The sequence below is a fragment of the Salvelinus sp. IW2-2015 genome, linkage group LG27 (genome assembly GCF_002910315.2).
Source record: "Salvelinus sp. IW2-2015 linkage group LG27, ASM291031v2, whole genome shotgun sequence".
Classification (NCBI taxonomy): domain Eukaryota; kingdom Metazoa; phylum Chordata; class Actinopteri; order Salmoniformes; family Salmonidae; genus Salvelinus; species Salvelinus sp. IW2-2015.
Genome location: NC_036867.1, coordinates 29880849 through 29908318, shown reverse-complemented (window position 1 = coordinate 29908318; position 27470 = coordinate 29880849). Strand labels below are relative to the sequence as shown.

The following is a 27470-nucleotide window of genomic DNA, read 5'->3' as shown; positions in this document are numbered from 1 at the left end:
ACATCATCGCCAAGATGTTCCCACATCGGCAGTATACGATTTTGAGAATAGGACTATTGTGTGAGAAGCATCATAAACATTGGCCTGTCCCATTCTTGGCATTTACATACATTCTTTAGGTGTTTGTTTCTTGAAGAGCATAAAACAATCTTTTGATTGGAATAGGCTTGTGGAGTGTGCAGCAATAGAACAATCACTCTTTCAACCATTCCCTCACCGTCCTCGTTCTGCTATCTGACCGTCACTTAGAACAAGAATCTGGTCGGCACCGATGATGGTCGACAACCTGAAGACAGATGATTCACAATCAGACTAAAGACTGATCCAAACCATACAAACTCAGCATTAGAGGGGAGAAATGTGTGTGTCCTAATCACAGGAGGTTGTTGGCATCTTAATTGAGGAGGACGGGCTTGTGGTAATGGCTGGAGTGGAATAGTATCCAATACATCATGATGCCATTACATTCGCTCCGTTCTAGCCATTATTATGAGCCATCCTCCCCTCAGCAGCCTCCACTGATCCTAATGTATGGGTTCCCTCTATACATGCATTTTTGTCCACCTGAGACCCATCCCTTACCTGTGAGCCACGACGATGGTGGTCCGATTGGAGCACACTTTGTTGAGCGACGCCTGAATGTTGCGCTCCGTCTGTGTGTCTAGAGCAGATGTGGCCTGTGCAGAGGGAAAGCTTTATGAGATAAGTAACATGAATAACATATTCAAGTTCAGTGAACTTGTATTAATCCACTGTAACACAATATGACAGGAGGATCAGTGGGCAAATATTGGCCCTCATCAAATACGTTAAGAATGCGTCCTTGCTTCCTCTCGTTCTTGAAAAAATATCTGATCGGACATGGCTGGACTGGTGAAAGCTAAGAGACAGAGCCATTGTGTTCACCTATCAATTTGTGTAAGCTCAGCAATAACTTCAAGGAGAGAAGGGAGGAAGTGTGTGTTTTTAAAGTATTTGAACGTACTGGGGTGACGTTTCCCCTAGGTAAAGATCTAGGACCAGCTTTCCCTCCCCAATCCTAAACTTAGCCAAACAAATGATAAAAATGATAAACTGACCCAAGATCAGTGTCTCGGGGCATCTTCACCTTACACCTTGAACAGGGTCATTGAGCCTACTGGTGAACCTTCCTTAAAGTTTACCTCATCCAGGAGGATGATCTGAGGGGCCTTGAGGATGGTACGGGCGATAGCCACCCTCTGCTTCTCCCCCCCGCTCAGCTTCAGACCCCTCTCGCCCACCTGGGTGTCGTATCCTGGGAGGGGTACAGACAGAAAACAGACAAAAACATCACTCACCTCATACAGTAACAATGCACCTGGCAGCTACTGTGGGAACGCCGCAAATCTCCCCACTTGTTTGAGGAGATTTAGATGTCAAAATTATTCTGCAAATGTGGTTAGTAAATACAAACCCTTAAAACAACAATATTGACACCCATAAGCCACCTTCAGGTTAACTACAGACAGAAATATAATGGCAACATACAGTTCTGGTTTCCAGGCACAGATTAAGCCTAGTCCTGGACTCAATAGAGAATCTCCACTGAAATTGTTTTTCAGTCTAGGACAAGGCTTAATCGGTGTCCGGGAAACCAGCAAAAGAGACCGTGGTATTTCCGTACCTTCTGGGAACGTCTGGATCTTCTCGTGAATGTCTGCGGCGATGGCCGCCTCCTCCACTTCGTGGTCGCTGGCGGAGATGCGTCCGTAGCGTATGTTGTCGCGGATGTTGTCGTTGAAAAGGACCGTATCCTGGGGCACCACGCCAATGTGGGCACGCAGAGACACCTGCTTCACCTGCGCCCAGATACCAAGAGGAATACACTATATTAATACAAGGTCAAGATCATTAGGACACGCAACGGAAAAATGTTTTCAAACGTCCTGATAATCGTTTTTTCTTAATTTGGTGTCTAATGAACACAACCCAGGTGTATCATATTAACTATACTGTATAACTGAACCAGTAGACCACCAACATATAACAAACCTAATGTTATATACAGCACCTGCTAACAAGGCAGTTTGTCTGGGAACTATTTTTGTGCAACTGGGCAAATTACTCACCTTAGAGATGTCCTGGCCATCGATGCGGATGCATCCTCCCTGGACGTCATAAAAACGGAAGAGCAGTCGAAGGATGGTGCTCTTACCACACCCTGACTGGCCAACCTAGGGATGTCAACAAACACACAAACTGTTGAGATGCAAAAAACATCTGTACTACACATGGTTGAGACACAAACCATCACATGACTGACAGAGAAATCGAACACTGCTCAAGTGTGCGTAACCTCTGGGTAATGCTCGGAAGCTTGGAATCCAATCTTACCAATGCAACAGTATGGCCTGGCTGCACAGTGAATGATACGTCCTTAAGAATCTCCTTCCTTAAAAAAACAGAAACACAAAAAAGATATTTCATCAAATAAAATTTTATTCGTCACATGCGCCGAATAATACAGGTGTAGACCTTACTGTGAAATTCTTACTTACAAGCCCTTAAACAACAGTGCAATTTTAAGAAAATAAGTGTTAAGTAAAAAACAGATAAGTTAAAAAAAAATAAAAAATAATAAACAGCAGCAGTAAAATAACAATAGCGAGGCTATATACAGGGGATTCCGGTACAGAATCGGGGGCACCATTTAGTTGAGGTAATATGTACATGTAGGTAGAGTTAAAGTGACTATGCATAGATAATAAAAAGAGAGTAGCAGCAGCGTAAAAGAGGGGGAGGGGGGCAATGCAACTGGGTAGCCATTTGATAAGCTGTTAAGAAGCATTTTGGACATAGACTTGGCGCTCTGGTACCGCTTGCCGTGCGATAGCAGAGAGAACAGTCTATGACTAGGGTGGCTGGAGTCTTTGACAATTTTTAGGGCCTTCCTCTGACACTGCCTAGTATAGAGGTCCTGGATGGCAGGAAGCTTCGTAGCCAGTGTAGTAYGATTCAATCKTAGTCCTCTATTGATGCTTTGCCTGTTTGATGGTCCTGAATATAAATAAAAATCTTAGGACTTACCCGTCAGTGTAGTTAAAGTACACATTCTCAAACTCCACTTTTCCCAGTTTATAGAGGAGGTTCCCTGCATTCACCACGTCCTTCACCTGAAGGGAAATCAAGATAAAGCACATCAAATTACAAAAAATTGATTTCCCATAATGAAATGCAAAGATTATATTCTGACACAGGGAGAATCTCGATTGTTTTTTTTTGCCTCCTCCCTCCTCTCTTCCATCCTCGCCTCGTTTGAAAAAGGTTGAAGGTAATCAAGGAGAGGTGGCGAGGAGAAGGAACGTGRAAACAAATAATCTTTTCATGAAATGAGACTCTTTCTCCACTCACGCATCATCAGGCAAATGATGCTTACAGCAAAATAAATGTGTAGTGATAAAAAACTAAATTAGCTAGTTGTGCAAGACATTTTATAGATAAAAAGGATAAGTAGTGTGTTGTTTTTAAATGTGTACATGCTTTTCTCCTCCGAGAAAACAAAAGCTGATTCGAAGGGATTTTAAAACACTTCCATGCTACCTGCCACGAGGATACTAATTGTGCATCCTCGGTCGAAGTAGGTAATCGAGGATGGGAGAAGACGACCTACTTGCGAATTGGCACTTCTCGATCACTTCTCGTTTTTCCGGGTCACGGAGGGTGGAGGAGTGGGGGAGAGGACAGACTTTTCCAATTGAGTATCTCCCATACACACCTAAAAGCTGGTCATTGACAACCAATTTCAAAATTACCTCCTCTTCCTCTGTAAAGAGCTTAAACATGCTCTCCATGTCGATAAAGGAGTTCTGGATCATTCTGTGGAGGTTGAGGACATATGTATTATAAAGAGCACCTGTTGTGCATTATGGGTASTGTAGTACATGATGCTATAAACAATGCCTTCCATAGATCTGTGTCAATAGTCTAGCTTAATTTGCTTGTGTCTTTCCTGATCTAATCAGACATGTGGAAGCAATATGGTGGAAACCAATACAGTCCATTTAGCTATAAGTGACAGACATAAAAGAGACTAGGGAAGGATGACAGGAAGTAGAATTGAAACCCAGCCCATAACACCGCTCACCTGTAGTAGGTTCCAAACCAGTTGAGAGGGGTGTAGAGCTGGATGATGTAGGTGCCGAAGAGGACAAAGTCTCCAACCTGGAAATAGAGTGCATTAGCCTGGTTAAACCGGACTGAACTTTTGGCTCACTATTGTTTCACTTCGTTCAGTTTTGTTTAACCAGGCTAAAGTTCACAGCAGCTGACTTGAATGTATACTTCATACACCACATGTATTACTGAGAAAAACATGTAGTACCACAACACTGTGTCAAAGGTACGTTTTTTAGCAAATGTTCAAACATGCATGAAAACATACATACAGTAGCAAGGCTGCACGGCCTAGTAGTGACGCAATGTCTGTTTTGCATTTGTATTGATTGCTTTTGTCGGCAAGGAAAGTTACAAATCATTTCCTTCATAGAGTACAATAACGTTTCCTAATCTAATGTAGGACATAGAGCCAAAAAACAACATAGCCCTAGCATAGAGGAGAGAAAAGTGGATGAGTGAAGAGAGCTTGAGGTGGGTCAATAGGGATTTTCACACTACTGAGGCAAACCAAGCTGCACTGGTCAGGTTACACATCCAGACATTTACCATTGTTGCTGGAACAGTGCTGATAATGACAATGTGTTTCGGTCGGCTCAATAGTGTGAAAAGAGTAGTAGAATGAGTATCTAGACCTTTAACGGGAACTTCAGTATTTCACAACTTCATGTTAAATGGTTTCTCACCCTGAAAGTGGTTATTTAATAAAAACCAAACAAGGATTAAAGACCATAGTCCTGGCTCATAGACTATTGTCAGGGTGAGGAACCATCTAACATTAATTTGTCAAATACTCAACTTTCCCTTTAAGCTAGTAAGGGCTCCGAGCTCAGTACCTTAAACTTGCCCTCCTGGACAAAGTAGGCACAGAGCAGTGACCCGGCAAGTAGACCTGAACGATGATCAGGTTCTGTGTCTGGTTCAGGAAGGCCAGGAGGCTTGTGTTTCCATTCTGAGGTCTAAGACGGAAGGGCGACGACAAACAAACAGGCCACAAACGCAACAGTACAATCAAAAGAGTTATAGTCTGGTCCCAGATCTGTTTGTGATGTCTGTTTGCACTGCTGAACAGACCTAGAACCAGGGTAGAGATACAAAAGCTAAAGAAATGTCTGCTGGTTGCAGTTCGAAAATCCTAGAACATCATTAATGATGGCAAGCTCTATTTAACTATGCTTCTGAGGTGGTCAAACACATTTCGTATTTATCTATTCATTCTGCTACTGGTCACTATTACTCCTGTTTACATGTACAGTGAAGTCGGAAGTTTACATCCACTTAGGTTGGAGTCATTAAAACTTGTTTTCAACCACTCCACACATTTCTTGTTAACACAACTATAGTTTTGGCAAGTCGGGTGGACATCTGCTTTGTGCATGACACAAGTCATTTTTCCAAACAATTATTTACAGACAGATATTTCAGTTATAATTCACTGTTTCACAATTCCAGTGGGTCAGAAGTTTACATACATTAAGTTGACTGTGGCTTTAAACAGCTTTGGAAAATTCCAGAAAATGATGTCATGGCTTTAGAAGCTTCTGATAGGCTAATTACATAATTTGAGTCAATTGAAGGTGTACCTGTGGATGTATTTCAAGGCCTACATTCAAATCAGTGCCTCTTTGCTTGACATCATGGGAAAGCAAAAATCAGCCAAGGCTAATTGACATAATTTGAGTCAATTGGAGGTGTACCTGTGGATGTATTTCAAGGCCTACATTCAAACTCGGTGCCTCTTTGCTTGACATCATGGAAAATCAAAAGAAATCAGCCAAGACCTAGAAAAACTATTGTAGACCTCTACAAGTCTGGTTCATCCTTGGGAGAATGTCCAAACGCCTGAAGGTACCACGTTTATCTGTACAAACAATAGTACGCAAGTATAAACACCATGGGCCGACGGCAGCCATCATACCACTCAGGAAGGAGACGCATTCTGTCTCCTAGAGATGAACGTACTTTGGTGCGAAAAGTGCAAATCAATCCCAAAACAGCAGCAAAGGACCTTGTGAAGATGTTGGAGGAAACAGGTACAAAAGTATCTATATCCACAGTAAAACGAGTCCTATATCGACATAACCTCAGCAAGGAAGAAGCCAGCAAGGAAGAAGCCACTGCTCCAAAACCACCATAAAAAAGCCAGAATACGGTTTGCAACTGCACATGGGGACAAAGATCGTACTTTTTGGAGAAATGTCCTCTGGTCTGATGAAACAAAACTGTTTGGCCATAATGRCAATCGATTAAATGTCAGGAATTGTGAAAAACTGAGTTTGAATGTATTTGGCTAAGGTGTATGTAAACTTCTGACTTCAACTGTATATATTATCATTAGTATATTACCATAGTATTTAAATATATGCTACCAGTCACTTTTGTTTACATGTAAAATGCCTTCAGAAAAAATTCATGAACTTTTCCACATTTAGTTGTGTTACAGACTGAATGGATTCAATTTAGATTTTTGTCACTGGCCTACACACACACACACACACACACAATAACCCATAATGTGGAATTATAATTTTAGACATCTTTACAAATTAATTAAAAATGAAAAGCTGAAGTGTCTTTCGTCAATAAGTATTTAACCCCTTTGTTACGGCAAGTCTAAATAAGTTAGGAGTAAAAATGTGCTTAAAGTCACATTAGTTGYATGGACTCACTCTGTGTGCAATAAGTGTTGAACATGATTTTTGAATGACTACCTCATCTCTGTACCCCACACATACAATTATCTGTAAGGTCCCTCTGTCGAGCAGTGAATTTCAAACACAGATTCAACCACAATGACCAGGGAGATTTTCTAATGCCTCGCAAAGAAGGGCACCTATTGGTAGAAACAAAAGCTAACATTGAATATCTTTGAGCAATATCTTATAGTATCACATCATTGTCGCTATAGTAGCAGATCTTTCAGCACTGGCGGTAGTCACATGAGAATAATCACATGAGCGACAAACTATATTGCTGTCAGGATTGTTGTAAATTTATTGATACACTTTGGATGGTGTATCAATACACCAAGTCACTACAAAAATACAGGCATCCTTCCTAACCCAGTTGCCGGAGAGGAAGGAAACCGCTCAGGGATTTCACCATGAGGCCAATGGTGACTTTAAAACAGTTACATGGCTGTGATAGAAGAAAGCTGAGGATGGATCGACAACATTGTAGTTACTCCACAATACTAAACTAATTGACAGAGTGAAAAGAAGGAAGCCTGTACAGAATAAAAATATTCCAAAACATGCATCCTGTTTCCAACAAGGCACTAAAGTAATAGGGAAAGGGGGGGATACCTAGTCAGTTCTCMAACTGAATGTATTCAACTGAAATGTGTCTTCCGCATTTAACCCAACCCCTCAATCAGAGAGGTGCGGGGGCTGCCTTAATCGACATCCACGTCTTCGGCGCCCGGGGAACAGTGGGTTAACTGCCTTGCTCAGGGGCAGAACGACAGATTTCTACCTTGTCAGCTCGGGGATTCGATCCAGCAACCGTTCCTGTTACTGGCCCAACACTCTAATCACTAGGCTACCTGCTGCAAGAAATGTGTCAAAGCAATTAACTGAGGATCGTAACTCTCCATATTTTCAAGCATAGTGGTGGCTGCATCATGTTATGGGTATGCTTGTAATCATTAAGGACTGAGGAGYTTTTCAGAATATTTTTTTTTTACAGAATGGAACTAAGCACAGGCAAAATCCTAGAGGAAAACCTGGTTGAGTCTGCTTTTCACCAGACACTGGAAGATGAATTCACCTTTCAGCAGGACAATAACCTAAAACACAAAGTCAAATCTACACTGGAGTTGCTTACCAAGAAGACAGTAAATGTTCCTGAGTGGTTGAGTTACAGTTTTGACTTAAATCTACTTTAAAATCTCAGGCAAGATCTGAAAATGGTTGTCTAGCAATGATCACCAACCAATTTGACAGAGCTTGAAGAATTTATAAAGAAAAAAAAATGTTACACAATCCAGGTGTGGAAAGTTCTTAGAGACCTACCCAGAAAGACTCACAGCTGTAATCACTGCGAAAAGTGCTCCCACAAAGTATTGACTCCTGAGTGTGAATAGTTACGTAAATTTGATATCTGTATTTCATTTTAAATACATTTGCAAAAATGTCTAAAAACACGTTTTCACTTTCTCATTATGGGGTATTGTGTGTAGATGGGTGAGACAAAATTATATTTAATCTATTTTAAATTCAGGCTGTAAAAACTAAATGTGTAATAAATCAAGGGGTATGAACACTTTCTGAAGACACCTGTCACACACACACACGCTTCTGCCATCCTGTTTACTATTATTATTTATCCTGCTACCAGTCACTTTCTGCTAATCCCTGCCTACATGTGCATACCTAACTCCAGTATCCCTGCACATTGTACATGTACACTGTATATAGCTTCCTCTCTTATTTCTTGTGTTATTACAAAACATTTTCTTATTAGTTATAACTTTTTTTGATATTATATTGAATACTGCACTGCTGGGTAGGGCTTGCAAGTGTACACAATGAGCCCCACTGTAATGAAGGTGTGATTTAGGACTTCTAACTTCTAATTTTATWGATTGTGTGTTTGCGCTACAGACCTCTGGATTGTAACATTGGATTTGTCTATTTCTTCTGCATCCATAGTCTGTGTGATTAACAGGGGTTAAGCTACAGCGTTATTTGTGAGACAAGGGTGGATCTCGAAGGGGACCAGGGCAGGGTTTTGTAAACAAAAACATCTGTACAGTCCGAATGGTTTGAGCTACAAACTATTAAAAGCTATACAGTATATGAAAAGATGAGACTCCCACGAACACTCACAAGCTACACAAGAATCGTTAGAAGGTAAAGAGTTCTCCTAGATAGAAGATCATAGGAAATCCCAGGACAAAGTGTCTGTAATATAATACTGTAATACGCTTACATAGTTGCTGTCAAACTCCACAGTTGTCACTGACTAGTTGGACATTCATTTCCAAATGAGCAAACAACTTCTGTACTTACAGCATTCATATATTCATTCATAGCATTCATATAAATTCATGTTTATCAGGTTTTTGCTTTGGCTGACCTCATTTTTATTATTGACATTTGTCAATACAACTCATGAATGCAACTGTTTATGTCAAATTGTTTTGTGTCCTGCTTGTAGCCCTGGTTGTCCTGATAACGAAAAAATAATAGTGAGGCTGAATATAAAAGGCTGGACAGATAAATGAAAGTCATATATATGAAAAGCTGATTTTTGCTGGGGTCTTGGGACTGTGCATGTGAAAAACCAAAGCAAGCACTCTGGCGTAAATTAACTCAGATCTATATTCTCAACTCTTCAGAGTTTGACATCTATAGCCTGGATTACCTGATACTTCAGAATGGCGTCCTCAAAACGGTTCACCTCGTAATTCTCTGCGTTGTAGTACTTCACCTGTTGGAAAAAACGTTACAATTGTAGCCATGAAGCAACTCTGAAGTTGCAGAAATACAATATGTTTGCGGGCATCTTCATGTGCCACCATGGCAGGTAGGGATTCTGGGTCGTGTTCATTAGGGATCAAACAGACAAACTGGGAGAGACTACCTGGAATTTTTACATTGAATAATGTTTTAAACATTTTTCTGTTGTGTGTCCTAAAGAACACAATCCAAGTAGAGGTTAAAGGTCAATGGGACCATCTCGGTACCGTCTCAAAGTTGAGCAGGGAGTCCACAGCCTTGGACTTTGTGTTGTTGTCCTGGGTGTTCATGTCTCGCCTGTACTTGGTCCTCCATTCCGTGATGATGATGGTAAGGGCTGAAGAGATGTATTGATGGACCATTATGAAATATTACATAGTTATTACCAGACCTCGGTCAAATGCACATGCAAAATACTTTCAAATAGGTGTGATTGATTTAGCTTGGAGTTGATTTAAAATGGCTTCTAAACAGCTTCTACCCCCAAGCCATAAGACTCCTGAACACCTAATCAAATGGCTACCCAGACTATTTGCATTGTCTCTTTTACACCACTGCTACTCTCTGTTAATCATCTATCCATAGTCACTTTAATAACTATACCCACATGTTCATATTACCTCAACTAACCGGTGCCCCCGCACATTGACTCTGTACCGGTACACCTCTGTATATAGTCTCGCTATTGTTATTTAACTGCTGCCCTTTAATTACTTGTTACTTTTATTTCTTATCCGTATTTTAAATTTTTAACTGCATTGTTGGTTAGATGCTCGTAAGTAAGCATTTCACTGTTGTATTCGGCGCATGTGACCGATACATTTTGATTTGATTTAATTTACACTTTTGGGACTATTCCATTGGTGCAGGTCAAGTCATTTGAAAGTATTTCACATATTTGACTCAGATCAGATTATTATTACCTTATAAATATAACTAAATTGGTTCCGGAAAGGAGACCTTGTACTCACTGAGGTAGAGGAACATACAGACGAATATGATGAGTCCGAACCAGGCATTGAAGTAGGTGATGAAGTAGATGATGGAGATGACGATATCTGCGATGGTGGGGAAGATGCTGAATACAATGTAGCTGTGGAGAGAAAGAGAGGGAGGCCAGGTTTACCTCTGAATTAACACAGAGAGAGGTTAGGATGACACTAAGAAACTAAGACATACTACAGGGGGATCATAGTTGGGTCACCACACTGGTTGGTAGTGATGGAAGAAATGGAATGTAGACTCAATTTTAAGRTGGAAAGGAGAAGAGTTTAATCTCTCTTTTTGACAATTGAGTAAACCCCCGAGGAAGCAGTCTCTAAACTTTGAGGATAAGGTAAATCACACCAAGATCAAACACGTATGTCCAGTGTTTTCCCTATATTCATTTAGAAGTGGTGAGCTGCCACTACTAAAATTGTTACCGCCACTCCAAAAAATATGATGTAAAAATATATATACCCTACCGTTCAAAAGTTTGGTTGGGGTCACTTAGAAATGTCCTTGATTTTGAAAGAAAAGCWAATTTTTTGTCCATCATCAAATTGATCAGAAACAGTGTAGACATTGTTAATGTTGTAAATGACTACTGTAGCTGGAAACGGCTGACTTTTAATGGAATATCTACATATAGTAGGCGTACAGAGGCCCATTATCAGCAACCATCACTCCTGTGTTCCAACGGCACGTTGTGTTAGCTAATCCAAGTTTATCATTTTAAAATGCTAATTGATCATAGAAAACCTTTTTGCAATTTAAAGAGGCAATACAACTGGCCTTCCTTAGAATAGTTGAGTATCTGGAGCATCAGCACTTGTGGGTTCGATTACAGGCTCAAAATGGCCAGAAACAAAGAACTTTCTTCTGAAACTCGGCAGCTTATTCTTGTTCTGAGAAATGAAGGCTATGCCATGCGAGAAACTGCCAAGAAACTAAAGATCTCGTACAGTGGCTTGCGAAAGTATTCAACCCCCTTTGGCATTTTTCCTATTTTGTTGCTTTACAATCTGGAATTAAAATAGATTTTTGGGGCGGTTGTATCATTTGATTTATGCAACCTGCCTACCACTTTGAAGATGCAAAATATTTTTTATTGTGAAACAAACAAGAAATAAGACAAAAAAAACGTAAAACTTGAGTGTGMATATCTCTTCCATATGTTTGAGGAGTCTCCCACATGCCTTCTGGTGAACACCAAACGTGTTTGCTTATTTTTTTCTTTAAGCAATGGCTTTTTTCTGGCCACTCTTCCTTAAAGCCCAGCTCTGTGGAGTGTACAGCTTAAAGTGGTCCTATGGACAGATACTCCAATCTCTGCTGTGGAGCTTTGCAGCTCCTTCAGGGTTATCTTTGGTCTCTTTTTTGCCTCTGATTAATGCTCTCCTTGCCCGGTCTGTGAGTTTTGGTGGGCGGCCCTCTCTTGGCGGGTTTGTTGTGGTGCCATATTCTTAATTTTTTKGGGATATTTATTTATAACCCAACCCTGATCTGTACTTCTCCACAACTTTGWCCCTGACCTTTTTGGAGAGCTCCTTGTTCTTCATGGTGCCGCAAGCTTAATGGTGTTGCAGACTCTGGGGTCTTCCAGAATAGGTATATATATATACACATACTGAGATAATGTTAGTCTTAAATAAAGTCCACCTGTGTGCAATCTAACTAATTATGTGACTTCTGAAGGTAATTGGTTGCACCAGATCTTATTTAAGGGCTTCATAGCAAAGGGGGTGAATGCATATGCACGCAACACTTTTCTGTAATTTTAAGTCATTTTTTCCATTTCACTTCACCAATTTGGACTATTTTGTGTATGTCCATTACATGAAATCTAAATAAAAATCAATTTAAATTACAGGTTGTAATGCAACAAAATAGGAATAACGCCAAGGGGGATGAATACTTTTGCAAGGCACTGTACAGCGCTGTGTACTACTCCCTTCACAGAACAGCGCAAACTGACTCTAACCAGAATAGAAACATGAGTAGGAGGCCCCGGTGCACAACTGAGCAAGAGGACAAGTACATTAGAGTGTCTAGTTTGAGAAACAGACGCCTCAACAGACGTCCTCAACTGGCAGCTTAATTAAATAGTACCCGCAAAACACCAGTCTCAACGTCAACAGTGAAGAGGCGACTCCAGCATGCTGGCCTTCTAGGCAGAGTTGCAAAGAAAAAGCCATATCTCACACTGGCCAATAAAAATAAAAGAACACAGACACTGGACAGAGGAAGATTGGAAAAAAAGTGTTATGGACAGACGAATCTAAGTTTGAGGTGTTTGGATCACAAAGAAGAACATCTGTGAGACGCAGAAAAAATTAAAATATGCTGGAGGAGTGCTTGACGCCATCTGTCAAGCATGGAGGAGGCAATGTGATGGTCTTGGGGGTGCTTTGGTGGTGGTAAAGTGGGGGATTTGTACATGGTAAAAAGGTTATTGAAGGAAGGCTATCACTCCATTTTGCAACGCCATGCCCATACCCTGTGGACGCCACTTAACTTGAGCCAATTTCCTCCTATAACAGGACAATGACCCAAAACACAGCTCCAAACTATGCAAAAACTATTTAGGGAAGAAGCAATCGGCTGGTATTCTCTCTATATTGGAGAGGCCAGCTCAGTCACCAGATCTCAACCCTATTGAGCTGTTGTGGGAGCAGCTTGACCGTATGGTACGTAGTGTTGCACATTTTGGGGAATATTCAGAGGTGGAAACTTTCCATGGAAATTAACGGACATATATGCAAATTAATATTAATACCATTTAAATGTAGATGTTTTTTTGCATTGGATATATTTACCATATCATATTGAGACAGAAACATAAACCTTTTACTTTATGATAAGTAGACATACTTGAAAATTAGGAAATCCTTCCAATAGAAATAAAGAAAACTATTTAGTTACATATTGAACTTTAATTAAATGGGTTTACTCTTCACATGGGATGATTTCACTGAACAACAAAAGAAAGGAGATTTTGAATGATCCCCAATGACCCATCGCATCTCCTAAAAACGTTTTCAACATACATAAAATGATAGTCTAGAAACTAAATCTTTGGTTGTCTTCCTCTCAGGCTTACATGTCTTCTCCCTGAACCTCCTCAATGTCCACCTCTTGAACATCAGACTCTGAGGCCTCATCTTCACTGTCACTTTACAACCTTGTTGAGGATGGCTCGTTGTCAGGCTTAAAAAGCTGAACATTTGCCTGGATGGCCACCAATTTTTCAACCCTTGTATTGATCAGCCTGTTGCGTGCTTTGGTGTGTGTTCCCAAACAAGGACCAGTTGCGCTCTGAGGTGGCTGATGTTGGTGGGATTTGGAGGATGATGGAGGCAACAGGGGAAAGAGCCTCAGATCCACAAAGTCTCTTCCACCAAGTGGCTGATGAGATATGTTGGCACGACTGCCATATTGCATCTCCCTCCCAAAGCCCTTGCTAGGAAGTGTACTTCGCCAGACTGCCAAGAACCTTGCCCTCATCCAGGCCAAGGTGGCGAGACACGCTAGTGAGACACGGTAGTGATGACACCATAGGCCTTGTTGATCTCTGCACCAGACAGGATGCTCTTGCCAGCATACTTGGAGTCCAACATGTACACTGCGGCGTGTATGGGCTTCAGCCAGAAGTCTTCACGCTTTTTGATGTATTTCAGATCTGCAGTTTCCTCTGYTTGGAGCAACAGTGAAGTGGGCAGGGAAGTACGGATTTTCAAGCAGAGTCTGAACATCAGACAGGATGGCATTGTCTCCCTCAATCCGTGCAATGGCTACTGCTATAGGTTTCAGGAGTTTCAGGCTGATTACCACTCTCTCCCAAAATACATCATCCAGGAGGATCCTCTTGATGGGGCTGTCCATATCGGCAGACTGTGATATGGACATTTCTTGGAGACTCCCTCCCCTCCAGGAGACTGTCAAACATGATGACAACACCACCACAAATGGTGTCGCTTGGCAGCTTCAATGTGGTGCTCTTATTCTTCTCATTTTGCTTGGTGAGGTAGATTGCTGCTATAACTTGATGACCCTTCACATACCTAAGGATTGCCTTGGCTCTCTTCTAGAGTGTATCCATTGTTTTCAGTGCCAAGTCCTTGAGGAGCAAATTCAATGTATGAGCAGCACAGCCAATGAGTGTGATGTGAGGGTAGGACTCCTCCACTTTAGACCAAGCAGCCTTCATGTTCGCAGCATTGTCGGTCATCAGTACAAATACCTTCTGTGGTCCAAGGTCATTGATGACTGCCTTCAGCTCATCTGCAATGTAGAGACCGGTGTGTCTGTTGTCCCTTGTGTCTGTGCTCTTGTAGAATACTGGTTGAGGTGTGGAGATGATGTAGTTAGTTATTCCTTGCCCACGAACATTCGACCACCCATCAGAGATGATTGCAATACAGTCTGCTTTCACTTGAACTCTTGAATCCAGCAAATTAGTAGATAAAGCATGTCTGGTTGGAGGGGTGTATGCTGGGCGAAGAACATTCAGAAATCTCTTCCAATAGACATTGCCTGTGAGAACCTGTTGCATACACAGCTCGAGCAAGACATTCATCAGCATTTCTCTGACTACGTTCCTCCACTGAGTCAAACAAACCTCTGATTCCAGGAGGACCATGAGCTGTTGCTATCGATAAGGTGTCTGATTCATCATTTTCACCTCGAATCGAAGTACAGGGACTTTTGTCAGAGGTTGCTTGTTGTGAGTGCTGAGGGAACTTTAGGCACTTGGCCAGATGATTCTGCATCTTTGTTGCATTCTTCACATATGATTTGGCACAGTATTTGCAAATGTACACAGCTGTTCCTTCTACATCAGCTGCAGTGAAATGTCTCCACACATCAGATAGTGCCCATGGCATTTTCCTGTAAAGATTAGAAARAAAATTGTTAAAAAAATAAAAATACAATTCCATGTACAGATAATTAAGCAGTTAGATTAAACAACTCCTTTGTAAGATAAATGTTTTAAAATTAAACATGGAAACTCCACAGTTAGCAGGCTCAAGCGAGCTAAAACCCACATGGTAGCAAAAACTAACTAGCAGACATTGATAACAAGTTAGCAATTATTTAAACACACTTTGCTGTTTGTTACTATTTACTAGTTAACAAAAAATCATGTATGTCATCTAAAATATATTCACACCACCCAGTATTGTAATCAAAACTTACCAGAAAGCAGCAGTAGTAGTCCTTGGCTCAGACTGTGTAGTAGTGTGGACACAATAGCATCTCATTAGTGTGCAAGATCTTGAGAATCAGCTGTACATGTGATGGAAGAATGCACTGCACATGTGATGGAAGAATGCACTGTGCATGCAGACGGTTGTAATTCCATTGAATTGGGGATAGTTTAAGTAAGAAGTGCCCATCAAGCCAATCCAACTTGTGGGAGGTGCTTCAGGAAGMATGGGGTGAAATCTCTTCAGACTACCTCAACAAATTGACAACTAGAATGCCAAAGGTCTGCAAGGCTGTAATTGCTGCAAATGGAGGATTCTTTGACAAAAGGACACAATTATTTTTTCAATTAAGAATCATTATTTATAACCTTATCAACGTCTTGACTATCTTTCCTATTCATTTTGCAACTCATGCCATGTATGTTTTCATGGAAAACAAGGATATTTCTAAGTGACCCCAAACTCCTGAACGGTAATGTATATATAGTGCCTTCAGAAAGTATTCATACCCCTTGACTTATTCCACATTTTGATGTGTTACAGCCTGAATTCAAAATGGATTAAATAGATTTTTTGTTCTCACCCATCTAAAAACGCACACAAAATACCCCATAATAACAAAGTAACAAAATAAACATATTTTGCTAATTTACAGAAAATAAATACAGAAATCTTATTTACATAAGTATTCACACCCTGAGTCAATACATGTACATGTTAGAATGATCTGTGGCAGCAATTACAGCTGTGAGTCTTTCTGGGTAAGTCTCTAAGAGCTCTGTTCACCTGGACTGTACAATATTAGCACATTATTATTTTAAAATTCTTCAAGCCGATTGATGACAAAACCTATAACTAGGCCACTCAGAAACATTCAATGTCGTCTTGGTAATCAACTCCAGTTTAGATTTTGGCTTTGTGTTTTAGGTTAATGTCCTGCTGAAAGGGGCATTAATCTCCCAGTGTCTGGTGGAAAGCAGAAAGAACAATATTTTCCTCTAGGATTTTGCCTGTGCTTAGCTCCATACCATTTATTTATATMAAAAAAAACTCCCTAGTCTTTGCCAATTACAAGCATACCCATAACATGATGCAGTGGCACTCAGTGATGCGTTGTCTTGGATTTGCCTCAAACATTACGCTTTGTATTCAGCACACAAAGTACATTTCTTGCCATTTTTGTTGTTGTTGCAGTTTTACTTTAGTGCTTTATTGCAAACAGGATGCATGTTTTAGAATATTTTTACTCTGTACAGGCTTCCTTCATTTCACTCTGTCAATTAGGTTAGTATTGTGGAGTAACTACACTGTTGATTCATCCTCATATTTCTCCTATCACAGCCATTAAACTCTGTAACTGTTTTAAAGTCACCATTGGCCTCATGGTGAAATCCCTGAGCGGTTTCCTTGCTCTCCGGCAATTGAGTTAGGAAGGACGCCTGTATCTTTGTAGTGACTTGGGAGTATTGATACAACATCCAAAGTATAATTACTAACTTCACCATGCTCAAAGGGATATTCAATGTCTTCTTTTTTAAATGTTATTGTTAAGCAAATTTTTACTCCTGAATTTATTTAAAATTTCCATAACAAAGTGGTTGAATACTTAGACTCAAGACATTTCAGCTTTTCATTTTTAAATAATGAGTTAAAAAAAAAAAAATTAAGTCAAGAGTTGTGAATACTTTCTGAAGGCACTGTACAGTATATACACTGAACAAAAATATAAAACACAACATGCAACAATTTAAAAGATTTTACTGAGTTACAGTTCATAAGGAAAATCAGTCACTTGAAATGAATTCATTAGGCCCTAATCTATGGATTTCTCAAGACTGGGAATACAGATATGCATACCTTTAAAAAAAAGGTAGGGGCATGGCTCAGAAAACCACGAACACAATTTATTATTAGGAGACTCACCTGAGCAGGCTGTTAATGGAGGAGGTGCCACGGTCGATGCTGCGCAGGACGTCCCCGGTGCGTCGGCCCAGGTGCCAGCGCAGTGACAGTGAGTGTAAGTGGCCGAACAGACGCACCTGCACCACCCGGTTGGTGTACTGCTGCACGCGGATCCACAGGAAGGAGCGCAGGTTACTGACAAAGCCGGACGCACCTAGGGAGAGAGTGAGGTTCAGGAAAGAGAAGAAGAGAGAGAGGGCGGGTGTTACGGGATTTTTGTGTTTAATGACTAAAATATGTATACATTTGACTTAGAATTATAACTAAACAGAATACTACTAATGAACCTTATTATAATCATAAATGTTGAATGTTATGTGTTCCTTGTTAGAAAGAATGGGTTTATCTTCAGACAGGCTAGAATGATGTCTCTACCCAGGGAGGGGAAAGACCTTGGGTTGGTTGTAGATAGTTTAACAGGTGGCAGACAGTAATGAGAACTCGAACTGTATTGCCATTGTATCTGAGAGGAGGTTGGACATTAAAACCTATGACATCATCTTTATTATATAACCTGATGTAAAATGTATTATGATCAGTACTCTCGAGAATAAACGCTATTGATTGATTGATTTTAAGACTGGTATCTGTCCATTTTATGCTGATAATTATCTTACAAATTCTTATTTATGGGCAGAGTGTTTTAATTGAATTGGTTAATAAACAGGAATCAAAATTCCTTTAACAGCGGGCAAGGTGTAAGAGTGGGTTTGGGGAGAGGAGATATTTAGAGCAAGAGAGACAATTAAAATAACAGTACTCAAGGAGTCCAARGAATGGGTGTAGCAGARAAAGACAATATGGGAGGTGAAATCCCCCTCACCCAGGGCTCTAAATTATTTTAAATGTTTTATTGGTATCACTGGTGTTCCSAATTTTAAAAAGTTAGGAGCGCCAAATAAAATTTAGGAGCACCAGAATATATATATTTTTTCATTGATTGATATATAGCTTATATTAGGCTATTATGAATTATAGCTGCTTTGAAGCACATGTTGTGCCCTGGAAACTAATATGTAACACTGTAAATACATGAGTTTATTATAAAAGCTAAAACGTTGATACAAATACCTKTCATTGAAATTACAATGTAATTTGTGGAATATTAGGTTTGTACATTGTGTAAAAGCCCTATTTTCTATTGAGAGAGAAGGGTGTAATTGCAGACCGCAATTAGGGGCGTTTTTTTTTTATATAGGCGTTTTTTGATATCAAGTTACACCCATTGTTGCTCGCCATTGGTCCTTGGCCGTTTCTTTCACGTCGGGGACAACAGTTGTTGACAACTGTAGCATTGTAGCTAAGCCTAACCCTTTTCCTAACTTTAGTCTTCTCCCAACCTGCCACGCTAATTCACCTAACCTGCCACGTTAATTATCCTAACCTGCCACGTTAATTATCCTAACCTGCTATGTAAACAAATCATATGTGTCGAGAAACCATCCGTCGCATAACACCAGAATTGACCAATGGCAGGCACCAATGGACGTTTCCTGATATCAAGGAATGACAACATCAGGAAATGCCCCGAATTGCAGTCTGCAAATACACCATATTGTTTGAGATGCATTAGATAAAACATTTTACACTGTCTCTTTAAAAAGTCAGGTTTGTTATGATGACATGCAAGATATCTCTCATTCATTCATTGCTATATTCATTGATCTCCTGAAGAAGCTATCCCTTTTCCTTTCTTTCTGTGCCCCCAAATGTCTGGATATACTGGTCAAGTTACCAGGTTGTTAGCTAGCTAGCCAATGCAGTAACATGACAGAACAAAGTGTCAACAAATGGTTCGCTAGTAGTTTTAGAACGGCCCACAACATGGTTTATGAATGTAAAATGTGGTCCCAGCTATCCGCTATAGGAAGATGAAAATGTTGCGGCGGTAATACGGGTCAGATCTTTTGACCTGGTTTGGCTAGAAACAAGCCGCTTTCGCTGTAGTAATGGTGCAACAAGGACGCTAACGAATCTGCACTCGCTTGTTTCTCTAGGGCACTCTGAAACAACGGTACAGCTAAGTCTTATCATTACAATTATTATCTATCTATAAATAAAGCACAAAATAAAACGTAGTTGCACAGCAAAATATTATTTACCAAATTAGTTGCACTTTAGAGCCTTGCACTCACCTGCCCCTCCACCTTGCAGGAACTTGAGCAAGACATAGATACACACAGTGGTGGCCAAGGTCTTCCAGCTGCTTCCATCAGTCAGCTCATTCACTATGAGAGTGAGAGAAAGAGGTTTTGAAAAGGGTTGACAGTCCCAGGTCATCTTTTCTGCAGTTTTGCTGGGCAGATTATCATATGTCAGCCGCAATGATATCACAAAATACTTCTGAGAATATGCAGCGCAGCACCAATAAAGACAACCTGCAACACAACCAATAAGGCTGTGACAGCAACGAGTAGGAATCCAGATAAAAGGGGGGTACAGGTTAGGAATCCAGATAAAAGCTGGATCTAGGGCAGATGTTGCGAAACGAGGGATGCTCTCTCACCAATGTTCTTGTAGTAGATGGGCACGAAGACATTGATGACCCTCTCCAGACCCAGCAGGCACAGGCAGAGCACCACCAGGCCCTGTAACAGCATGCTTCCTTTGGGCCACATGTAGGGCACCAGCAGACGCACCTTCTGCCCAAAGTCCTGCCAGGTAGACTGGGATTCCTCTGCCCCATCCAACAGGGGCTGGCATACAGATAGAGATATTAGGGGTTATTGTGAACTTAATAAATACAGACAGAGACAATAAACAACAAAAAAGGTTGTGGCCAGGGACTTTAATGCAGGCAAACTTAAATAGGTTTGACCTAATTTCTTCCAACATGTCACCTGTACAACCAGAATAAAAAAATAAAAACTTAGATCATCCTGATTCCTGCTTACAAGCAAAAACTAAAGCAGGATGTACCAGTGACTCGCTCAATACTGACGTGGTCAGATGAAGCGGATGCTAAGCTACAGGACTGTTTTTCTAGCAGACTGGAATATGTTCCGCGATTCATCCAATGSCATTGAGGAATATACCACCTCAGTCATCGGCTTCATCCATAAGTACATCGTTGATGTCGTCCCCACAGTGACCGTACGTACTTATCCCAACCAGAAGCCATGGAGCTGCCGTTTTCAAGGAGCGGGACACTAATCCAGACGCTTATAAGAAATTCTGATATGCCCTCAGACGAACCATCAAACAGGCAAAGCGTCAATACAGGATTAAGATAGAATCCTACTACACCGTCTCTAACGCTCATCGGATGTGGCAGGGCTTGCAAACTATTACGGACCACAAAGGGAAACCCAGCCGCGAGCTGCCCAATGACGCGAGCCTACCAGACAGGCTAAATGCCTTTTATGCTCACTTCGAGGCAAGCAACACTGAAGCATGCATGAGAGCACCAGCTGTTTCGTAGCCGATGTGAGCAAGACCTTTAAACAGATCAACATTCACAAGGCCATGGTGCCAGACAGATTATTAGGAAGTGTACTCAGAGGATGTGTGAACTAACTGGCAAGTGTCTTCACTGACATTTTCAACCTCTCCCTGACCGAGTCTGTAATACCTACATGTTTCAAGCAGACCACCATAGTGCTTGTGCCCAAGAACGCCAAGGTAACCTGCCAAAATGACTACCGCCCAGTAGCACTCAAATTGGTAGCCATGAAGTGTTTTGAAAGGCTGGTCATGGCTCACATCAACACCATCATCCTGGAAACCCTAGATCCATTCCTATTTGCATACAGTCCAAACAGATCCACAGATGACACAATCTCAATTGCACTCCACACTGCCCTTTCCCACCTGGACAAAAGGAACACCTATGTGAGAATGCTGTTCATTGAATGCTGAGCTGTAGTCAACACCATAGTGCCCACAAAGCTCATCACTAAGCTCAGGACCCTGAGACTAAACACTTCCCTCTGCAACTGGATCCTGACGGGCCGCCCCCCAGGTGGTAAGGGTATGCAGCAGCACATCCGCCACGCTGATCCTCAACATGAGGGCCCCTCAGGGGTGCGTGCTTAGTCCCTTTCTGGACTCCTTGTTCACCCATGACTGCCTGGCCAAGCACGACTCCAACACCATCAAGTTTGATGACGACACAACGGTGGAAGGCCTGATCACTGACGAGACAGCCTTTTAGGAGGAGGTCAGAGACCTGGCAGTGTGGTGCCAGGACAACAACCTCCCTCAACGTGAGAAAGACAAAGGAGCTGATCATGGACTACAGGAAAAGGAGGGCCGAACACGCCCCCATTCACATCGACGGGGCTGTGGTGGAGCGGGTCGAGAGCTTCAAGTTCCTTGGTGTCCACATCACCAAGAAACTATCATGGTCCAAACACACCAAGACAGTCGCAAAGAATGCACGCAAAGAATACCTCCTCAGGAGGCTGATAAGATTGGTGGGTTCCCAGATCCTCAAAAAGTTCTACAGCTACAACATTGAGAGCATCCTGACCGGTTACGTCGAGGCCTGGTATTGCAACTGCTCGGCATCCGACCRTAAGGCGCTACAGAGGGTAGTGCGTACGGCCCAGTACATCACTGGGGCCAAGCATCCTGCCATCCAGGACCTCTATACCTTTTTTTACACTGCGGCTACTCGCTGTTTATTATCTATGCAGTCACTTTACCCTTAACTACCTGTACATATTACCTCAATTACCTTGACTAACCTGTACCCCCGCACATTGACTCGGTGCTGGTACCCCCTGTATTGTTATTTTATTGTGTTTAAAAARAAAAGTTAATTTAGTAAATATTTTCTTAACTCTATTTTCTTAAAACTGCATTGTTGGTTAAGGGCTTGTAAGTAAGCAGTTCACAGTAAAGTCTATACCTGTTGTATTCGACGCATGTGACAAATAACATTTGATTTCATTACTAGGTTACCTGGCCAGTGCCACCCTCCACGTCACGTTCGTCCTCGTTGATCAGGAGCATGTACGGTCTCCGAGGTAATCCCGGAGCCTTCAGGCCCAGGAAGAAGAGTGTTCCTGTGCCGATGTAGCGCATCAACCACAGAGAAAATTCCACCTGAGGTAATGAATGAAAAATGCTTAGTCATGACTGAACCTTTGAAGGGGCAATCTGCAGTTTTGGTAAAAAGCTGAGGGAATGGCCTGGAGAAATGGAACCACTCAAATACATAGACAGAGCTATGGATGCAAGGACTGACCATCCATGGTATTAACATTCTAGTTTTAACCATCTTTAGAGGTTATACACTGTTTGTTTACATTTACAATGTTATAAACATTAAAGTAAAACAAACTCATATTTTGGGTTCTGATGAGGCATTCCATAAGTTATAATCTTCAAGAATCAATGAGTATAGATCATTAGTCCAAAAATGGATGTAGCAATTACAGATTGACTCTTTAAAGGAATCTTGCACTCATATACTATATTTTAGTATGTTGTCCACTGATAAGTGTAGTATGAGTGTAGTATTCCTTTAAATAAGTGCTGACTGACAAGCATAACTGCATAAAACACAGAAAAAAACATATTTCAATACTCCATTCGACACATACAATTGACATTTAAGTCATTTAGCAGACACTCTTATCCAGAGCGATTTACAGGAGCAATTATGGTTAAGTGCATTGCTCAAGGGCACATCAGCAGATTTGTCATCAAGTCTGCTCTGTGAGGCCGAGGTTATCAATCAAAAGTAATATACTCAGGAGTTGTTGGATCATTCAGGATCGGCGGTGAGGTGAGTCAGTGGTTACAGTCAGACTGACTGTACAAAGTAAAATACTGTACATATTATGACACAAAGTAAACAGTGGACCGTGTCATATACTTTGTGGTATAACAACCCATTGGAAGAACGAAGATGGTGAAAGCTTGGTAAAAAACTAATGAAGATGCATTCAGAATGCATCAGTTGAACACAACTGGGAGACATATTAAACAGCCATACTTCCAGACATGACTTGTACAACCTAAAGTCATGCTGAGTGGGACGACCAATGACAGCAACAGGGTGGGACTAAGAAAAGGCGTGATCTGATTGGTTACAAAATGTATATTTGGGGGCGTGGCCAAGGGAGAGGGATGTAGAATGACAAGATAGGGCAATGACTCAGCACTCCTGGAGTTACTCATAGCTGACTAATGATAATGGTTCCGCCCCCTTTCACTGCTGTGTCATGGTTGGAATGCCAGTTTCTATATTAGCAGTCTTCTTGCGAGAAATTGCTTTGTAATATATWTTTTTTACAATCACAACAGTCATTATGAAATGGGATTTAAGAAACATAAAACCTAGCCTATGTGTCCCATTTACACAGATACAGTATCACACCCTATGGGTAGACTAACTTACTTTTTAGGAAGCCAATTACTAGACTTGTGTGATGGAATGTAAAAACTCAATGTTAAGTGTAATACTAATAGCCAGTAACATTATATATCAATGTTTTAACAACCTCAATGAAACTAGGGAGTGGGATGGCAGTTCATCCTCACTGTGGAATGAGCTGTGGGGTTCATTCAAAGAGGTGGAACGTTTCAAACGATGCAGACAGAAATGCAAGGAACAGATCTAACACCATTTCCAACTTAACCTGACAGTTAAACATGTTTATTCTCCACAAATACATTTCTATCTGAAGGTCCTCTAACGCTACACCCTCCTGAACAGACTCCAGTGCCACGTTCAGTAGGCAAGGTTGTGAAACATTCAGATATAAATACATTATACAGAATAGACGTGTCTCTTTGAGTGATATATAGAGTGAGGAGTCACGTCAGCTCTATTGGGGACATTCTATAATGTTAAACCCTCAACAATACCGCTGGTCCTCTCTCACCTGCTGCTGTGTGTTCTCCAGGCCCCACCACCAGTAGGGGCTGGCCCAGGAGACGAAGGCCAGGTTTTCCGCTGAGAATGCCACAGCCCAGAAGAGCAGCAGCACCRTGCTGTGGCCCCTTGTCCGGTCCCTCACCAGCACCCACCTCCTCTCCAGCCTTAGCAGGGCCATGGCCCAGGCCCAGCCCAGCATGGACAGGCAGCCATACAGCACCACATAGCCAGGGAGCTCCCCTCCCCCGGCGGCCCTCCACACCAGCCCCCCTAGGAACTGCAGCAGGAGGAGCAGGGAGACTCCCAGTTGGAGGCCATAGAGGCGCGAGCGCGGCACGAACTTGGGCTCCATCTCGGTGCCGTAGCGGCGGTAGCAGACGCAGTGGAAGGCGCCGAAGAAGAAGGAGAGGGTAAGCAGGACGGTGGGCACCAGGGTGAAGTAGAAGCAGGGCGAGATGCCGCCCTCCAGCCAGGCTTCGGAAATGGAAGCGCTGGCCTCACAGTAGCTTTGCACTACCACCATGGTGGCTGGGAGCTGGGGAGACAGGGAGGGGAAAGAGAGTATTCACTATAACATACATATTACTACCACATTAAGCCTACACATAGGGCTCAATATCATAAACCTGGTCCGCATGTATGTTAAGAGATTTGAAAAAGGCAGGGCAGGCAAAGGAAATCATACAGTTGATTGCATGAAATTAGTTTTCAAAAATACATTCTCTGCAGTATTTTCACCGGAACTTATTTGTATCCTATTCTAACTGCTATTCATGATGAAATTCAACTTGTCTTCCATTCATAACTCCCCAATGCAGCGATCAAATGTGAAGTTAGTCAACACAATGAACACCTGTTCATTATTTTGCAGGACAATCATGCTATACCCTACTTAATGTATCAGGGTCAAGAGCAGATTGAATCTCCTTGAGGTGTGTGTGTTGTACTATGAAGCAAAACACAGCAAGCATCTCTTCCTAGTCTATAATCATTCAACAGACGTAATAGGCCTAAGAGATCCAGGCCAACCCTGCTATATTGGGCTGTGAACTTTAAGATATGGTTAGTGCTTCAGTCATGGCTCCTAAAAGCACCCCAGACAGTCATCTGGGGTGGGCAGTGGACCAATTCTGATTCAGTCAAGGCACTTAAGACACCTGAAACACATCACATTTCATCAACTGATATTCATTCAAAATATCATAGAATTAGGTTACAGTGGTGTGCCGACACACGGCTAATGTACCATGGAGTAGCTTGGTATGTAGGAACGAAGCCCTCACAAACTCTAGTTCAGAGAGGTCAGAGTGCACATTGTAATTTCAACTAATAAAATGATTCATTTGGATGTACATAAATGTTCTTAATGAAAGAACAACTGTACCCCCCCCCAAAAAAAACTATTAACCCCTATTACTCCATTGTTTATGTTTTTGTTGTTATATGATATGGAACTTTCTAAACAAATGCTTCAGTTGTTGTTGCTCTCATGGAATCATTTCTTGAGCACTACAGATATTATCATGTGAATCATGATGCATTTGTCCCAGTGGCATTGTTTAGCCTGTTTTTCTTGGTGGCCCGCTCTTTGACAGACAGRGMRTATTTAAACAATGTGACAACAACGACAGAGCTTCAGAATAACCTTAGCAGTAGAGTTTTTCTCTAACTATCATTTGTGAAACTTGCCTAGTTAAATAAAAAATAAAATCAATACATTTGTGGCGTTATCTGTTTGACCTATCAAGATAGCTAGCTAGCTACATTAGCTAGCTTAGATCTGTTGCTGTTATAACAACACTCACCTTCTCAAGACAAGCTGGTGCTGGAAAGCGATTTAGTGAATTGAAGCTCCAAACAAATAACCCGTTTTACGCGAAGAGATATTAAAAGTCAAAAACAACAATAATTGTAATCTTGTTGTATCCACTTGTAAATTGTCCTTATTCTTCTTGCAGCATGCATGGAGCAAAGTATTCCATGACTCGGCAATCGACACTTTCTTACAAAACACTACTGTCTGAACCGGGTCTTAGCGCCCACTGCATAACAAGCAYGTTCAAATATAATGTTACGCAATCTCATATATGGCCAGTAGATGACAGTACATACAAAGACATCATAACTCACATCAAAATGCCATCTGAACGCTGGGTCTCATCATAGCTTACAGAGAAGAATAGGCTGACAGTATATCAATATCTTAGCTACAGAAGATTAAAATGGATAAGAAAATACATTTGATCGTTCCTATCAAAATGAGGAGTAGCAATTTCAATGCATTACAAATCAAATGAAATTGTATTTGTCATATGCTTTGTAAACAACAGGTGCAGACAAACAGTGAAATATTTCATTACGGCCCCTGCCAACAATTAATTGAGRAAGAAATAGAGAAATAATAGAAAAGTAATAACACAAGTAATAATAAATAGACAATGAGTAGTGATAACTTGGCTATATGCATAGGGTACTAGTACCAAGTTGATGTGCAGGTGTACGAGTTATTTGAGATAGATATTACTTTATTTCTAGTTATATATGTATAAGTCAACAGGATGGACAATAAACAATAGCAGCAGCATATGTGATGAGACAAAACAGTTTGTGCAAAAAGGGTCCATGCAGATCGTCCGCATGGCTATTTGGTTAACTATTTAACTAACTCTTTAGCAGTCTTATGGCTTGGGGGTAGGGTCCAGGGTCTTGTTGGTTCTAGACTTGGCGCATCGGTACTGCTTACGACATTTTTAGGGCCTTCCTCTGAGCCTGGTATAGCCTGGTATTCCTCACATACCAGGCTCATCCTCTGAGCCTGGTATTCCTCACAGCCTGGTATAGAGGACATGGATGGGCCGTATTCACTACTCTCTGTAGCGCCTTGCGGTTGCC

General features: G+C 41.4%; 1 pseudogene; it reads right to left on the bottom strand.

Annotated features, from left to right (window-relative positions):
- Window positions 1-26596, bottom strand: part of LOC111953914 (ATP-binding cassette sub-family B member 6-like) — a 30016-nt pseudogene extending 3420 nt beyond the window's left edge.
- Between the last annotated feature and the right edge of the window lie 874 nt (window positions 26597-27470).